General features: G+C 36.2%; 1 pseudogene; it reads right to left on the bottom strand.

The window, feature by feature from the left end:
* Positions 1–689: 689 nt before the first annotated feature.
* Positions 690–15980, bottom strand: LOC149259449 (uncharacterized; annotated as a pseudogene).
* Between the last annotated feature and the right edge of the window lie 1427 nt (positions 15981–17407).

Genomic DNA, 17407 nt, shown 5'->3' with positions numbered 1-17407 from the left:
TGATTTTGCAACAAAAGGGAGCATTTTCAACCTCAACCCCAATAAACTTTGCTTCACAATACTTGGGAGCCAACCACACTCAAGAACCTCGACATTATGCACATCCAGTTATTAGCATATCCGAGAATCAAACCCCGTTCATACGTTATGTCAAACATTTTGCATGCTCATGAAAATGGATTGTGTAACTGCAGTTTTATTAGGTGGGAGTTGATGCGTTTATTAGATGGCTATTTTGGCGTTTACGCATCTCTGAGAAATTCAAATAGTCGCAGCACAAAGAAGCTGAAAATAGCTTCCCTAGTTTGCGATTAAGCGTGATTTGATTCCCTAACTTGTGATGTGTCACTGTTCTTGAGATTAGCGGCAGCGCAAAAACTAGTACTAGGATGAGGCTTGGGCATAATGCATATTCTCCTGGAAATAAAGGCGTAATGAAGATTCCCTTTTTGCGATGAGTGTTATTTGATTGGCTAGTCTGCGATCAAGGCGTTGCTTGCCTCTTTAGTATGTGGTTGATTGCAATTTGCCTTGCTCAGTTGCAATTGTATCACATTTTGTCTAGCTTCTTTGTGGTTGCATCATAATGAACCCCTCAACCTGGTGATACAGTGCTCCATTACCAACTCCCCTTGCTTAACCTCTTGCAGTGTTTGGCTGGAAAGTCCTGTATAAATCGTGGTATGTATTCATCTTTCCATTTTATACAATCCCAAATCATGTTGACTTGGGTTAATATAAAGACCATGTAAGGATCTCAATATCACAAAGACAAGGTACATTAAAAAATAGTAGACCTCAAATATCTCTGATCGTGCAAAGCATAGTACAAGCACACCAACAAATTTTGTAATTTTTATTCTACTGAAGATAGAAGTCTCCATGATTGTAAGTGCTTCTTTTGAGTGTTGTGCCCTGTCTCTTTCACTCACAGAAAATGCATGGGTAATGTGGATGCAGAACTCTATTGCAATACCAATTGACATCACAAGGTTCAGTAGCGAAATCACATTTAATTGAATACTTAGCAGTGCCATCAAACCCATGATATCTAAAACAATCATTGCCCGTATAAGCAAAATTATTGTTGAAAGCAATAAACTGCTGGTAATGACATATTTTGAGTACAACTGAAAGATTAATCAATGTTTTCCTCCAAATGTCTAAGTATTACTCAAAGAAAATATAGAACACTGAGTATGGTAGACTGAAATCTTTAAAGAATCTAAAACTCTTGCAACAAACTCCTTTGGAGCCTTGATGGCATTTTCAAAATCTCTCTGTTTGTTTAAGGGTGTGTGATATGCATGGAATTATGATGCTTGAATTACTTCATTCTCATATTCTTTGAGATCAACACCATTGGTATAAGCACCATGACCCCCTTTTGTACAATCTGTAGATGCCCATGTAAACAAAAACCACGCTAGTTTATCTCTGAATTGTATTGTAGATGGTAAAATTCCAATCAGATCTGAATGTAAGAAGCACGTTGTGCAGTCCTGGAAAGTCCCACTTATACCACAAGTGCCATCTCTAGATGTACAACAAGGCGGTTAATCATCAGGAGGACAAAAGGTCCTATTGGGAAATTTCCTGCAGCATCCAAATGCTTCTGGTGATAACCATACAAGAAAGTCATCTAGTCAAGGTGCAGCCGGACTTGCAATGCACTAGACTTTGGTGTTAAGCAGCCCTCGATATATCATTCTATAAGAGTTTGATTCACATTTATTAATAGAGCACAACAAATTTGCGTTGTCTGATTCCAGGCTGTAATTGTAGTCTTTTACAACAAAGTAAAGTGGGGGTATGACATGTAGATACTCAGATATGTTATTGAAATAAACCTGGAGATAAGAGTCTTGTGGAAGCATCACTTGTTGCTCTAGGCTCGATTGAAGTCTTGTAGTTAGTGCAATGCTTGGGATAGCAAAATCACTGATCACCCCTGCAACTTTTATAGTCGGCATGTTTAGAATAGGTGCATGGATATTGTTCATGTAACGTACCGAAAGATCGGGTTTATTGCTGCTTCTTGCCTAAATTACCATGTTCAAGTTTAGTTTCAAATGAACAAACTTTTATGCAGGAAATCAGTCAACTTTGTTTTCTTCTGTTCTTCTGAAACCAAATGTCATAAGGGAAAAAAATGCAGTCACTTGAAGTAAGAACTCCAATAACATGGCAAGAGCTACAAATATCAAGAACAGTCTACATGTAGCAATAGAGATGAAGCTTTCAACTACAAATGCCAGAACCTCTGAGAAGGTTGAGAGTGTTATGGATGGCCCCACTTCAGCAAGTGTGCTTCCCACTTGTTTTTCCATGGACAACACTACCCGTTGGTGTTTAAGTGCATGCACTAAGATACACATGTTGTCAACTCCCACCACCAGCACTAGAAAAGGATTAACTTCAGTGATGATTGGAGTGGACTTCACTCCAAGCACACTGAATAACCCAATTTATCCTAGTGCAGAAAGGACAACAAGAACGCCTGACAAACCGTGTAGCACTGTGGGCAAGACTCCATATTTACTACAACATAACCATTGCAATCCATCCTATGAATCTGTAATAAGAAATATGAGATATTTCATTCAAATCTAAAATGAAAACCTAAGCCAATCAAGTTAACATGGCAGGGAGCATTTGCTTTGAAATCGATTGCAGCCTCGACAAACCTTAGACGTGGGTAAATTTGAAAGTCAATGTGCAGTATCCTTCTCATGATAATGATTTACCGAGGGCTGCATTCGGTGACAACTGGGGCCTTTTAAAGAATTGGTCTAAGTCAAGCAACAGGCCCAACCGTTATTGTGTCCTCTGGTGTATCCTCAAGAATAAGCATGAAATGAGCTTATCATTGGAGCGACATGAACCCTATTGGAGGTATTATTGGCACCCCTCCTTCATTGACTTGCAAAATGCTACTGCTGACAAATTTGCAATTTTTTTGACCATTCTTGATCTATGTGAGTTTCATTATTTTTGTATGTATTAAAGTACTTATGCTAGTAAAAATTGGATGTTCAGGCCTTGATATTTTGTGTTTGGGAGTTGGTCTCATGATGAGTACCAAATAGTGTTACATGCAGAGGAAACTAGCTAATGATACCCACAGGGTTCCTCGGAAGATGTTTTCTTTTTTAAGAAGAAAGGATTTAATTATATTAACATATACTACAAAGAGTGAGAAATGAAATTCCTTTGACCTTATTCCTCTCAAATCCCTCAACCTGTGTCTCTAAATCTACACCAGAATCATGAAAGTTCACTGTTTGACTTTGTTTATAAGTAAAGGCAGAAGCCATACAACCATTATTACTAGAGATTTGTATCTACTACAATTTAAATGCCTCAAACTAACTACTACAATAAAAAATTATCAACATAGTTATTAATGTCACTCTCCAAAAAAAACAGCTTACCTTATTCTCTTAAAGGATAACAAAACCAAGAAAACAAAAGAGGCCATCAACATAGATTTTATCAAGGCAGAGTACCCTTTGCCCCTCTCTAGAAGTGGTGAGAATCATTCATCTCATTGTGGATTAGGAGCTCCCATAGGTGGTTTAATTACTCCTCGTAAGGAGTCAATAGGGTGTATGCTTTCATTTGTTTGAAGTATGCGGTTTTATTTACTCATCTTGCTCCGAGGGTGTAGCCTTCCCTAGTAGAGGGGAAGAATGGTCCTAATTTGAAGTAATGTAATGGATGTTAAAGTATTACACCTTGAAAGAAATATGCTATTTGAAATCGTGAGAAATAGTTATGGTTTCCAAGCTTTGAAGCCAATTTTGGGTAACTCCTAAAATTGAAATCTCACCTCAAGTTGACACAAGGGTTGGAACCCCGAGTGAGCAAGAAATACTTCATTCCCTGAGAAAGTTCACTGTTTGACTTTGTTTATAAGTAAAGGCAGAAGCCATACAATCATTATTACTAGAGGTTTGTATCTACTACAATTTAAATGCTTCAAACTAACTACTACAAAAGTAGATGTAAAAAATTATCAACATAGTTATTATTGTCACTCTCCAACAAAAAATAGCTTACTTTGTTCTCTTAAAGTATAAAAAAACTAAGAAAATAAAGGAGGCCATCAACATAGATTTTATCAAGGCAGAGTTCCCTTTGCCCCTCTTTGGAAGTGGTGAGATTCATTCATCTCATTGTGGATTAGGAGCTCCCATAGGTGGTTTAATTACTCCTCCTAAGGAGTCAATAGGGTGTATGCTTTCATTTGTTTGAAGTATCTGGTTTTATTTACTCATCTTGCTCTGAGGATGTAGCCTTTTAGTAGAGGGCAAGAATGGTCCTAATTTGAAGTAGTGTAATGGATGTTAAAGTATGACACCTTGAAATGAATATGCTATCTAAAATCGTGAGAAGTAATTATGGTTCCCAAGCTTTGAAGCCAATCTTGGGTAACTCCTAAAATTGAAATCTCACCTCAAGTTGACTCAAGGGTTGGAACCCTGAGTGAGCAAGAAATACTTCATTCCCCGAGAGAGATGACGAACAGATAACAATGAGCCTTCTCAAGGGAGAAGCTCTTTTATGGTGGATAAATGAAGAAACTAAATCATATGTCACTCCTTTGCATGGGAAATGTTTGAGGAATTTTTTAGAACTAGGTTCTTGTCAGAAAAATACAAACACCAACAATATGTCTTTTGTGATAAAATATAAATTTATGAAATTCCTACTACTCATGATGTGGATTTATTATATTGACTAAAAGAGAGCCAATTTATTCAATAAACTCATGGAAGCTAATTTAATTGATGATGGATGGTATGTAATAAATTGATAAATCACGACAAGAATGCTTTTGAGAATTATGGGTTGTTCACTCCATAAGAGAAGTGTTTATATATGATTCAGGTCCCTATATGTCAAAAGACAAATGAAGGGACGAAATAACATGAGGTGGTTCCCTCATACCCCGAAAATCAATACTAACATATGAAGATTATGATATCATGTGAATTCATTTATTATGTTGATATGCCTGACATTATAATGTGATGATATGGGGACATCTCAATCTATTATTTCCAGTATTTCCTATGCCTTCGGGTCGTGATGACAAGTTTAAAAAGGAGGAGGAAATTACAAATTATATATCAACCATAAATGTCTTCCTTCGTGGCCAATGATGTTCCTGTCTTGGTGACAAATGCTTGCCTTGGTGGAAGATGATGTTCCTATCTTGGTGAAAGATGTCCACCTTGGTGGAAAATGATGTTCCTGTCTTGGTGATAGATGCATGCCTTGGTGGCAGATGATCTACCTATCTTGGTGATACACGCTTGCCTTGGTGGTAGATGATCTACATGTCTTAGTGACAAATTCTTTCTTTAGTGGCAGATGATCTTCTTGTCTTGGTGACAGATGCTTGCCTTGGTGGTAGATGTTCTTCTTGTGTTGGTGGCAAACGATGTTCCTGTCTTGGTGACAGATTGTTGCCTTAGTGGCAGATGATATTAAGGAATAATGAATTGCATAACTTTGGGACAAAGTTCATTGAAGTGGGGAAGTATGGCATGCCCCAAATAAAATAAATTAATAAAAGAAATAGAGATATAGGGAAAGAAAAACAAGACATAGGAAAATACAAATTAAGATAAGGATAATTATGACAAGTAGAGTCTTGGGATTGAGTCCTTTATGATGGAAAGACTTTACATAAGAAAGGGAGAAATAAGAAGAGGGCATCACGAGGGTGAATGAAAAAATGGGTACATATGGTAATAATAGATTGAGGTTCGGGGGTGGCTGGTGGTTGAGTTGAGCCTACGGTTGGGAGGAGAGTTGTTCTCATACCATCATTGCAGAGTGAATGAAGTAGCAGGAAGGAGCCAAATTTGGATACCAAGTAGACATCTTAGTATTCATTTTTTTTTGGTATTACATTTTCATTTCCCTCTCATTGTGTCATTGCAACCATGGCACTCCTAGAATATTTTTACCTTTAAGTGCACTTGTAATTTGTTAATATTATTTTAAAATAATACTATTACAACTCAAGTCATAGAATGTTTACCTTATTTACCATGTGAGTATTATACCCACTTCACAAAGCCACACCATTTAGTATGCTTGATTTCTTGCCATTTCATAAGAAGCCTTGGCCTCCTTCACACACTTGAAATATAAATATATACATATGTTCCAAGGGTCTATATTGGGGTATTACACTCCTAAATAAAATTACATTGATGGCAATTTAATACATCTTCTTCTAGGTTCTATAGTCCTTAAAGGACCTTCCTTTTAAAAGTTTCATCATTTTACGGACAATGTTTGACGTCCATGGATATGATTGTAGCATGCAATTGATGCATGTTGCTTAGCACTCTCTGTTCAAATGGGGACTATCCTAGACCTTGTAACTCATCCATCTCATTTATGAAAATTTTGAATTATATAAGAGAGTTTAGGAATCTCTCATTAGATACACAATACATGGGCTCCTTTCAAGAGTTTTTGATTAAGGATTGTGACCATGTTGTTCCACAATTGGATTAAACCACCCATGTGAGTTGAAAGGGTTCAATGCCTAGCCACACATTCTAAATTGAGCAATGCTACATACCTAAGAACTAGTCATGATTCAACTTCTGTGAGAATGTGGTTGAATATCCTCCATCATAGCTCATACAAAGTAAAGGTGTAAGTTTTGTAGAGTAAGGAGAGTGTATGACGAGAACATGAGTGAAGAATGGACGTTGGCAGATAACCCTTCCCATGGTTAATAAGGCACTAACAATTAATTGTCAAGGTGTCATGGAAGGCTCCATATTATATGTACTATGAATGCCTTGCAACAACACACAAGGGCGGGGTGGGTGCTTGAGAACACAAACAAGCCAATAGCATTGAGACTAAGGTTGACAACAAGTAGAGGGAAAGGGGGATCATTGGATGCTGCGAGTTGGGAGATAGATGATATATGTTTCTCAATTTCTTGGCGGCATAAGAAAGGGGTTTCTAGCAAAAAGAGTTTTGGTTCCTTTGGCAGTAACAAGCTTATTTTCTAGTGAATTGAATAATTGATTGAAACTTCTCCTTGTTTGGATAAATTTGTTATTTTCTAAAAGAGATAACTTGATTTTTTTTTCTTTTTCCAGAGAAGATAATTTGATTCATCTTATATGACTAGCTTGAATTTATCAATTGAGATGATTGATAATACGACTCTTATGAAGCCTTATTTTAGTGATTCCTTAATACTACTAATTAAGGCAATGCTATTTTTGTTTGGTTAGTTTCTTTAAGACTAATAAATTCGAAGATATAGTCTTTATGATTTCTCAAAATCCTTCCTACTCTGATAAAACTTAGATTGTCAACATTGTACTCAATTCATCCTCTTAAAAGGGAGCATCTTGGTCATATATTCATTTTGATATTGCTTAATATCCACCCTTTAACAATAAAGGATGTGCATGTAATTAGTTAGGCACATATTTTAGTATTTGTCGCACACCCAAGAACTATACATTTCTTTAAAATAGTTTGTAATAAAAATTTTCTCACGTGAAAAAAATAGCATCTCATTTTATTTCAAGTAGAAGTAGGTAAGGATATATTCAAGTATGATTTTTCAATTGACATTATAAAAGTGCTAAGATACTAAAAATAATATTAACATTATAAATAAATCAATGATAGTTCCAAAATTTATGGATAAAACATCAAACAACAATTATATCGGCAAAAAAGAATTAACTTGGTGTGATCTAAAAATCTACTTATGGGAAAGAGAGGAGACCTTTCTTTTTGTGCCCAATTATAATTAGTAAACTATATTATAAACTCAACTATCTTATTAGCTGGATTGTTAGCATTTGCGTTGTTGTTGTTTATTTTTTAAGCTAGTTCAAAATGATTTCTATTAATATAAAAGTTTTACATTGATTACATAGAGATAGTAATTGTCCATTTAAGGACTTTGACATAGGCTCAGAGAAGAGACTATTATGGAATAGACAGAATGTACAACATCACCCAATTTGGGGATTGCCTTTGGAATGACACTTTTTTGCCTTTCTTTCTCACAACCTTGGTCCAACCTTTAGGAGGCAGATCTACCAAGGTAATCTGTAGGTTATTGTTAAGAGTTGAGGATGGTTTGTAACATCCCTATGCATAAATTATTCATTTACGAAATAGTAATTCTTAAAAAAAAAAAAAAAAAAAAAAAAAAAGATTACGAATTAGTTTTGAGAACTAATTCCTGTTACCCATAAAGCTGTCAATTAAAGAACGACGGAGGTGGCGCTAATGGCGGTTTGGAAACCAGAAAACTGGACAGGTGAACTCCTTTTTGCTTTTCTTGCGCTACGTGTTAGTGCCATCACCCGAATTCTAGGGGTAACTGAATGAGGGTAAATCAAGTGGATTGCATGCATTAAATATGGTTGATGATATCTAGTGCCAAAAACGCTTCAACAGGGGAAAGACGTCTCTATAATGGGGTGCCACAAATTGTGGGAGGTTATGCGATTCGAATCGGAAAATCGTGATATAAGGATTCATCCCCTGTTTATGACCTTTCCGGGGAACACTCCAGTTCACAGCGCGCCCATATCACCAACTCAAATTGCCGGCGAGTGATAAGGGGAAGCCATTTATTTGTTTTGGGTGCGATATGAAGTTCAATCCGGGGGGTGGAGATGTCATGGCCGGAGACGAAATGTAGGGTTAGTATGGATATGAGCTGCACCAAAACATATATTTATGGACGGCCAGAGTCGGACCCCGATAGTGTTGAACACACCGCTTGCGGAAGGGGGGTTGCTGGACATCAATAGTAGCAATGTTGTTGCTAACTTCAACGATTCTGGTGACACACGCTGGAGCTGAAGCTGCAGCTGCGGCCGCCATCATGAGCGCATCCATTGTGCACTGTTACGGTTCCCCAAGCTTCCTCGGCTGGAGCCAAAGAAAACTAAGACTGTTTGAACGGCGCGGCGCTTTCTCTGGTCTTCAAGGGGTTATTCAAATATATTACCATCAGATAAGTAATTATACTCGTTATAGAGAATAATAAGCTGCGTTTATTAATCAGTTGGAAAAATATCATGTGGTTGCCTTCTGCAGTAAAAGATTGATTGTTTTATGTGTTTTCTGAATAGAGAAAATACGATAACGCATGCATTAAAGATGGATTGTTTATGTGTTTTCTGAGTAGAGAAAATACGATAACGCATGCATTAAAGATGGATTGTTTATGTGCTTTTCTGGGTAGAGAAAAGATGATAATGCATGCAATAAATATTGATTGTTTTATATGTGGTTCTTGTCCAAGAAAACATGTTAATGGGTGAAGATAAAGACTGTATTATTTTATGTGTTTTTGGTAAAGAAAGCATGTTAATTTATGCAGTTAAAGACTGATTATTTTTATATGTTTTCTTTGTAAAGAGAATAGGTTAATGCATGTGGTAATGCATGTGGTAAAGGAGTGAATGATCTATTTGTTTTCTTGGTTAAGGAAGTATTTAATGAGTCCATACTTGTATCATTAAAGGATTATGTGTATTGCATATACTAAATAAGGGATACTAGGATAAGCTAATGGATGCTCAAAGAACAGTCATCGTGTTATGGAGATGTGTTCTTTGTATGTTAGCAAAACTATGATAAATCTTGACCATTGTGTTATATGTTTTAGGAAGAAACATGGACTTGTAAACTAATGGTTAGATCTCTTAGAGAGAGATATGCACCAGTGTGAATAAGCATTGTGAAAAGTAGAATAAGATTTTACTTGAATAGATGTACTAGTTAGTAGTATGTGATGCTTGCTCATGCAGATGAGTAGATGATAAAAGATCATTTTTAGAGGTTGTTTAATGGATTATTGATATTGTAACTAATCTTGTTGCCAAGATTGTTGTCAACAGCATTGACATGAAAAGATGGCGGTTGGTGCCAAAGGAAAGTAATGTTTAATATTGGCAGGAAAAGGATTATTCGTCCATGCAGATGAGTTTAGCTGCAGTATTGTCCATTGCTAGAACAATTATGCCACAAGGAATGTTGCAGGTGGCGGTATGTAAATAAAAGATTACATGTAAATTGTATTAGCTTTTAGCTAGTTATGTGACAGCTTAATGATAATTCATTGTAAAGATTTTAATACAATGGTTAAGGGATGGAATCCCTTATAAGCCATTGAGTGAGGGGTGAAAACCCTCACGAGCGTTTAATAATAAGATTAAACGTTTGCTGGTTTTCACCCTACAGGGTTTCCAGGGTATATCCGTGTTCAATGGTGTGATTGATGTGATTGCCTTATGTGTCCGTTGATAATGATGGGTCCTTGATGATGATGGTTCTTTATTTGATGTGACAAGCATAATGTCTTAGTACATGATTATCTAATATGGTTAAGGATATCAAGAAATGAATGCATGGATTCAATTACACAGTTTATGTTATTACAGTGATGGTTAAAGGTCATGCCATGGTTATGAAACTTACTGTCTTGATGGCAATTTACTTGATGTGTTAATGAACACTATGTTTAATGGTAATGATGTTTGTGGAGTAATGAATTGGTTATTTACTTGTGGTAATTTGTAAAGAAAAAATTCTAACTCCCTACTTTTACATGCGAGGTTACCGGGGTATGTGACAAGTGGTATCAGAGCTAAAGGTTGCAGCACTAGCGCCTTTGGGAATTGGTAAGCGGAAAAAGAAATTGAGGTACGCTGCTAGTGGGCATTAACTCAGGTATGAGTTTAATCATTCACATATTGATTTACATAGTACACTATTTTGGCATGATATGTGTGATTCATGTTTATAACTGCTTTGAGTAGTAAGTAATAAAGTTGCTGCATAACTACATTCACAACATTGGATTCCTGATGAGGATAAAGACAATGAAACTTTCGTCACACCTAGGAACAATGTTAAACACTCATTACACGTAAGAACAATACTGAACAGTCATTGAGGAAAGTGACAACGAACTACCAGCTTTTGATTTGCAAGTATGGTAATAACAATGATACATTCATTAAACAAAATTGAAGTTACCATGAACAAAACTTAATGAGTCAATGCGTGAATATAAATTATGGGGAACATCCTTGAATAGGATGACAAATTGTTTTAAAAGGACATTAGAAGAACCCTTAGATATTGAAAACATGCAATGAGTCAAGCAGCAAGACTTGATTGTCATAACTAACTTTTGATTCAGTCTTGTCATGGATGCATGAAGACGATTGGTAGTTGAGATTGGTTAGTATTGTATGACTAACCCATAGAACTTATATGCATTAATTGAATTGGATTTAAGATTATTACAATTCGAAAACAAGTGAAGGTCGGTTGATGTCACATGCATGGAATGTGTGTATGAAGATTCTTACTCTCTCTGTGCTATAGTTCCGGTTGTTTATGAGAAGAGTTCTTAATTTTATTCATCATGGGAATGCATGATGAATAGTATATGTGTATGTCCTAATAGATTTAATGATGATTGCCCTCTAATTAAGTGAAATCCATTAGCATGGTATGTGTTTATCATTACTTGTTGAGAGATAAAAACCATTGGAGCCTCGATTTAATGATGGTTGAATTTATCTCTACTATGGGAATGATTGATTTCTTATGCATGTTGCATTCCGGTGGGAAGTTAATTGAAGAAGCATATGCAGTGAGTAACATTTCTAGGACCCATTCATGGTATAACAACATGTGATAATTATTCATAAATAGACTACCTGTGTTAATACAGTTGTCAGTAAACTCTAACTACCTTCCCCAACTATAGATGCTCCCAAAGGAAAAGGAAGAAAGGAGAAGGAAGAAGACCGTGCTGTAGGGACAGACGGAGATGGGAAAATAAATCGCTAAGTCTGGTGATGACCAGATAGCGCAAGCTTTGGGTGACGGAATCTTGCAGAAGACTATAAGTCTGGGGATGACTAGATAGCGCTTGTTGTGCATGTGAGTGTTCCCTTGACCATGCTCAAGGAGTTGGAAATGATAACTATAGTGTATTCTGAAAAGGTCACATAGTAGTGTTATGATAGTAGTTGCATCTAGCATCAAGTGGTAACTCTGGTGCATGTGCGACACTTAGGAGATTATGCTTCTAATCGCATAAGTAGAGCAGATTGCTTCCGGTAAGGGTGGTTTAATTTGTTAATTATGCATGTTGAACCAAGGATAAGATAAGTATCTTACTCACTTTCTTGAAGAACATGTATGAATGTTTTATATGATCTCTTAGTAGAGAAAGTATTTGAATGCATGCAGTAAAAGAATGGTTCTTTTATAGATTTTCTTGGCAAAGGAAATGTGTTAAGGCATGCAGTTAAAGATTGATTATTTTATATACTTTCTTAATAAAGCAAATAGGTAGTTCCTATTAGGAAGACTCCACGTGAGTCTTGTGTGTGAATGCTTGTCTCTCGTCTACAAAATCCTTGATAAATATAGCCAAAGTATCTTCTTGAGAAAAGAGGATGAGGCATATAAATGTCCTGAGGACAAAGCATGGAAGGTGGCCAAGTTTTTCTTGAATTAAAATATGTATCTTTATTTGATAAAGGCTTCTTGGAAAATATATATATATATATGCTAATTGCATTATGATTCTAGTTAGTTTCTAAGTTCTAGTGAAATGATTATGCATTACATGCATGATAAAAGATAGCTAAGGATGTGCTTCTAGGCACATAGATATTCATTTCTAACTTCTTGAGGAAAGAGTATATTACATATATACATAAATATAGTCTCATCCTAAGAGTATGCATACTTCATGTATGAAGATGCAGGATTTTATGAGAATTTTCTTGAAAAAATAGAGGTTCTTTTCTTAAAGACACATTAGAATAGTGTTCATACAAGAACCAAAATCCTTACTTGTTTCATGAAAAGAACTATGTGCATTGAAGTAAGGTAATTGTGCTAGGAGAACACATGTTGCATATTGGTAGCTATTGTGACTTTGGAATTATAAGTCTGTGTGTACTTAAAGAAAGTGGTCATGTTAGCTTCCTTGAAAAATAATAATCTCTTGGAGAGATTGTCTTGTTGGATGAACTGTGTTGATTGCTTGATTTTGATGCATAAAGGATAAGTAAACCTTGTTTTTATGCCTAAAGATGGATATCTTTAATAATTCCCTGAAAAGGAAGATAGAAGAATGAGGTTAAAATGACTTCCTTTAAGAAAGAGGTATGTGGTTTGTTGTATAAAATGATGGTAGTCTTCTAGTGAGGGGAATAAGTGTTGCATACATTAAAGAAGGGCTTATATGATAAACAATGGTATGCACATAGATTAGTCATTATGATATAGAGTTATGATCTTTGTATGTTAGAGAGATTATGTTTAATTACATTAAACAATGCATGACCCAAGCTAGCCATAGTAAACGTAAGATAATACTCCATTAATGATGATTTGAAATGGGAACAACAGACTATGGCCAAATTGGAAATGCTGAGATTATTAACTCAACTGTTGTTGGCATTTATACATTAATGAATATTTGCATATGCTTTTATACATGATAATATTGTATGCATGAACATTCTTGGAAATGGAATACGTGATAACTGATGCATATTTATAACTAACGTTGCTGATGGGATTAAGTAGTGGTAGCTTAATGGCAACAAGAAAACTCATCACATAAATTGCTGCAATGTGAAATGCAACTATAAATGAGAAAGAATGATGTTATATGATATGCATGAATTATGTTATTTGGAAAATTTGCATGCATACAACGTGTATGATGGATATGTTTCCCATCAATCTTGATGTTGTGGACCCATGTTGGGGGTTAAGTGTAAATGCATGATATACACGCATGTTTGTTGTGCTAATGATAAGGATTATATGGTTCATTGTGTAAATTACTTTGAGAAAGAGTAATAAAAGAGAAATTTAACATGCCAGACAGTTGTGGATAGTTGGGCTGATGACAGTTACCTGCCTGGAGGGGTTGATGGTACCTGTCTGCCCGGATTGTGAAAGGCTTGAATGCCTTGGGTTGATGACAGTTACCTGCCTGGAGGGGTTGATGGTACTTGTCTGCCCGGATTGTGAAAGGCTTGAATGCCTTGGGTTGATGACAGTTACCTGCCCGGAGGGGTTGATGGTACTTGTCTGCCCGGATTGTGAAAGGCTGGATTGCCTTGGGTTGATGGTACTTGTCTGCCCAGATTTACTCTCCCTGGAATTCTTGAGCTGGTTGGCCAGTGGAATTCCATGTTAGACCTGGTAAGGTCTCTATCAAAGAAACTGTCTGGATGTGAAAATGACTCGGTTTGGTTGTGGAAACCAGTTCCCATGGGTTGGGAATTCTTTAGTCCATTGTGGTCTCATGGCTAAAGGAATTAACTAATCAGCTATATGTCATGTTAGAAATGAATTTTACATATAGTTGTGTAAAATATGTTATGCACATTTAACAAGAAATGAGCTTAGTGCTCAATAAGGAGTAATTGGAAATTTTAATTCCTTTATTGTATTATTAATTTTGTGAACATCTTAGTGGGAGCTAAGACAATTTTTTTTGCTTGATGCAGTGATAGACTGTTTTGATGATTAGAGAGCTAGGTGCTCTTTTGGTACATCTAGAAGCACTTTGCGAATGTCTTTAGTGAGAACTCGTTCAGTGATTCATCATTTGATGATTAGTGTTAGTGCTCTTTAAGTACTTGTAAAAACACTGTGATTTAGAAATCATCTAGCATTGCACAATTGTTTGATAGTCAAACGTATTTCATTTGACTTAAAATATAGTGACTAATGTGATTGAATTTGTTAGTCATATATTACAGGAATTACTTACCATGGAGGAATGAACAGTTTCCAACCATTATTAAAATACTTACATGAAAGTATTCATGGTTTTCAAAATAGATGGTAAGTAATGGTAAGTTGACACAGAGAATTGTTTATTATAAATGAATAAGGGCCAGGTGGTGGCGATTAAAAGTTGCATATCTTGCAATTACGAATGCTTATGACTATTGATGCTTATAACTAATTATATTTCTTATAATTATATCATTACTATTTCAGTTATTGTCATTAATTGGAATGAATCTTGGATTCTAAAGAGGAAGGATCATCATTGTGTGTGGATTAGATGATTATACATTGAATACAATCTAAAGTTCCACCAAAAGATGAACACCGAGGACGGTGTTCCTGTTAAGGGGGGGAGTATGTAACATCCCTATGCGTAAATTATTCATTTACGAAATAGTAATTCTTTAAAAAAAAAGATTACGAATTAGTTTTGAGAACTAATTCCTGTTACCCATAAAGCTGTCAATTAAAGAACGGCGGAGGTGGCGCTAATGGCGGTTTGGAAACCAGAAAACTGGACAGGTGAACTCCTTTTTACTTTTCTTGCGCTACGTGTTAGTGCCATCACCCGAATTCTAGGGGTAACTGAATGAGGGTAAATCAAGTGGATTGCATGCATTAAATATGGTTGATGATATCTAGTGCCAAAAATGCTTCAATAGGGGAAAGCCGTCTCTGTAATGGGGTGCCACAAATTGTGGGAGGTTATGCGATTCGAATCGGAAAATCGTGATATAAGGATTCATCCCCTGTTTATGACGTTTCCGGGGAACACTCCAGTTCACAGCGCGCCCATATCACCAACTCAAATTGCCGGCGAGTGATAAGGGGAAGCCATTTATTTGTTTTGGGTGCGATACGAAGTTCAATCCGGGGGGTGGAGATATCGTGGCCGGAGACGAAATGTAGGGTTAGTATGGATATGAGCTGCACCAAAACATATATTTATGGACGGCCAGAGTCGGACCCCGATAGTGTTGAACACACCGCTTGCGGAAGGGGGGTTGCTGGACATCAATAGTAGCAATGCTGTTGCTAACTTCAACAATTCTGGTGACACACGCTGGAGCTGAAGCTGCAGCTGCGGCTGCCATCATGAGCGCATCCATTGTGCACTGTTACGGTTCCCCAAGCTTCCTCGGCTGGAGCCAAAGAAAACTAAGACTGTTTGAACGGCGCGGCGCTTTCTCTGGTCTTCAAGGGGTTATTCAAATATATTACCATCAGATAAGTAATTATACTCGTTATAGAGAATAATAAGCTGCGTTTATTAATCAGTTGGAAAAATATCACGTGGTTGCCTTCTGCAGTAAAAGATTGATTGTTTTATGTGTTTTCTGAATAGAGAAAATACGATAACGCATGCATCAAAGATGGATTGTTTATGTGTTTTCTGAGTAGAGAAAATACGATAACGCATGCATTAAAGATGGATTGTTTATGTGCTTTTCTAGGTAGAGAAAAGATGATAATGCATGCAATAAATATTGATTGTTTTATATGTGGTTCTTGTCCAAGAAAACATGTTAATGGGTGAAGATAAAGACTGTATTATTTTATGTGTTTTTGGTAAAGAAAGCATGTTAATTTATGCAGTTAAAGACTGATTATTTTTATATGTTTTCTTTGTAAAGAGAATAGGTTAATGCATGTGGTAATGCATGTGGTAAAGGAGTGAATGATCTATATGTTTTCTTGGTTAAGGAAGTATTTAATGAGTCCATACTTGTATCATTAAAGGATTATGTGTATTGCATATACTAAATAAGGGATACTAGGATAAGCTAATGGATGCTCAAAGAACAGTCATCGTGTTATGGAGATGTGTTCTTTGTATGTTAGCAAAACTATGATAAATCTTGACCATTGTGTTATATGTTTTAGGAAGAAACATGGACTTGTAAACTAATGGTTAGATCTCTTAGAGAGAGATATGCACCAGTGTGAATAAGCATTGTGAAAGGTAGAATAAGATTTTACTTGAATAGACGTACTAGTTAGTAGTATGTGATGCTTGCTCATGCAGATGAGTAGATGATAAAAGATCATTTTTAGAGGTTGTTTAATGGATTATTGATATTGTAACTAATCTTGTTGCCAAGATTGTTGTCAACAGCATTGACAGGAAAAGATGGCGGTTGGTGCCAAAGGAAAGTAATGTTTAATATTGGCAGGAAAAGGATTATTCGTCCATGCAGATGAGTTCAAGCTGCAGTATTGTCCATTGCTAGAACAATTATGCCACAAGGAATGTTGCATGTGGCGGTATGTAAATAAAAGATTACATGTAAATTGTATTAGCTTTTAGCTAGTTATGTGACAGCTTAATGATAATTCATTGTAAAGATTTTAATACAATGGTTAAGGGATGGAATCCCTTATAAGCCATTGAGTGAGGGGTGAAAACCCTCACGAGCGTTTAATAATAAGATTAAACGTTTGCTGGTTTTCACCCTACGGGGTTTCCAGGGTATATCCGTGTTCAATGGTGTGATTGATGTGATTGCCTTATGTGTCCGTTGATAATGATGGGTCC

This window comes from Pinus tabuliformis, chromosome 6 (genome assembly GCF_031772625.1).
Source record: "Pinus tabuliformis cultivar Carrire ecotype Pingquan chromosome 6, CPIR1, whole genome shotgun sequence".
NCBI classification, from domain to species: domain Eukaryota; kingdom Viridiplantae; phylum Streptophyta; class Pinopsida; order Pinales; family Pinaceae; genus Pinus; species Pinus tabuliformis.
Note: the sequence above shows the minus strand (reverse complement) of the source record. Positions and strands in the feature narration are given on the sequence as shown.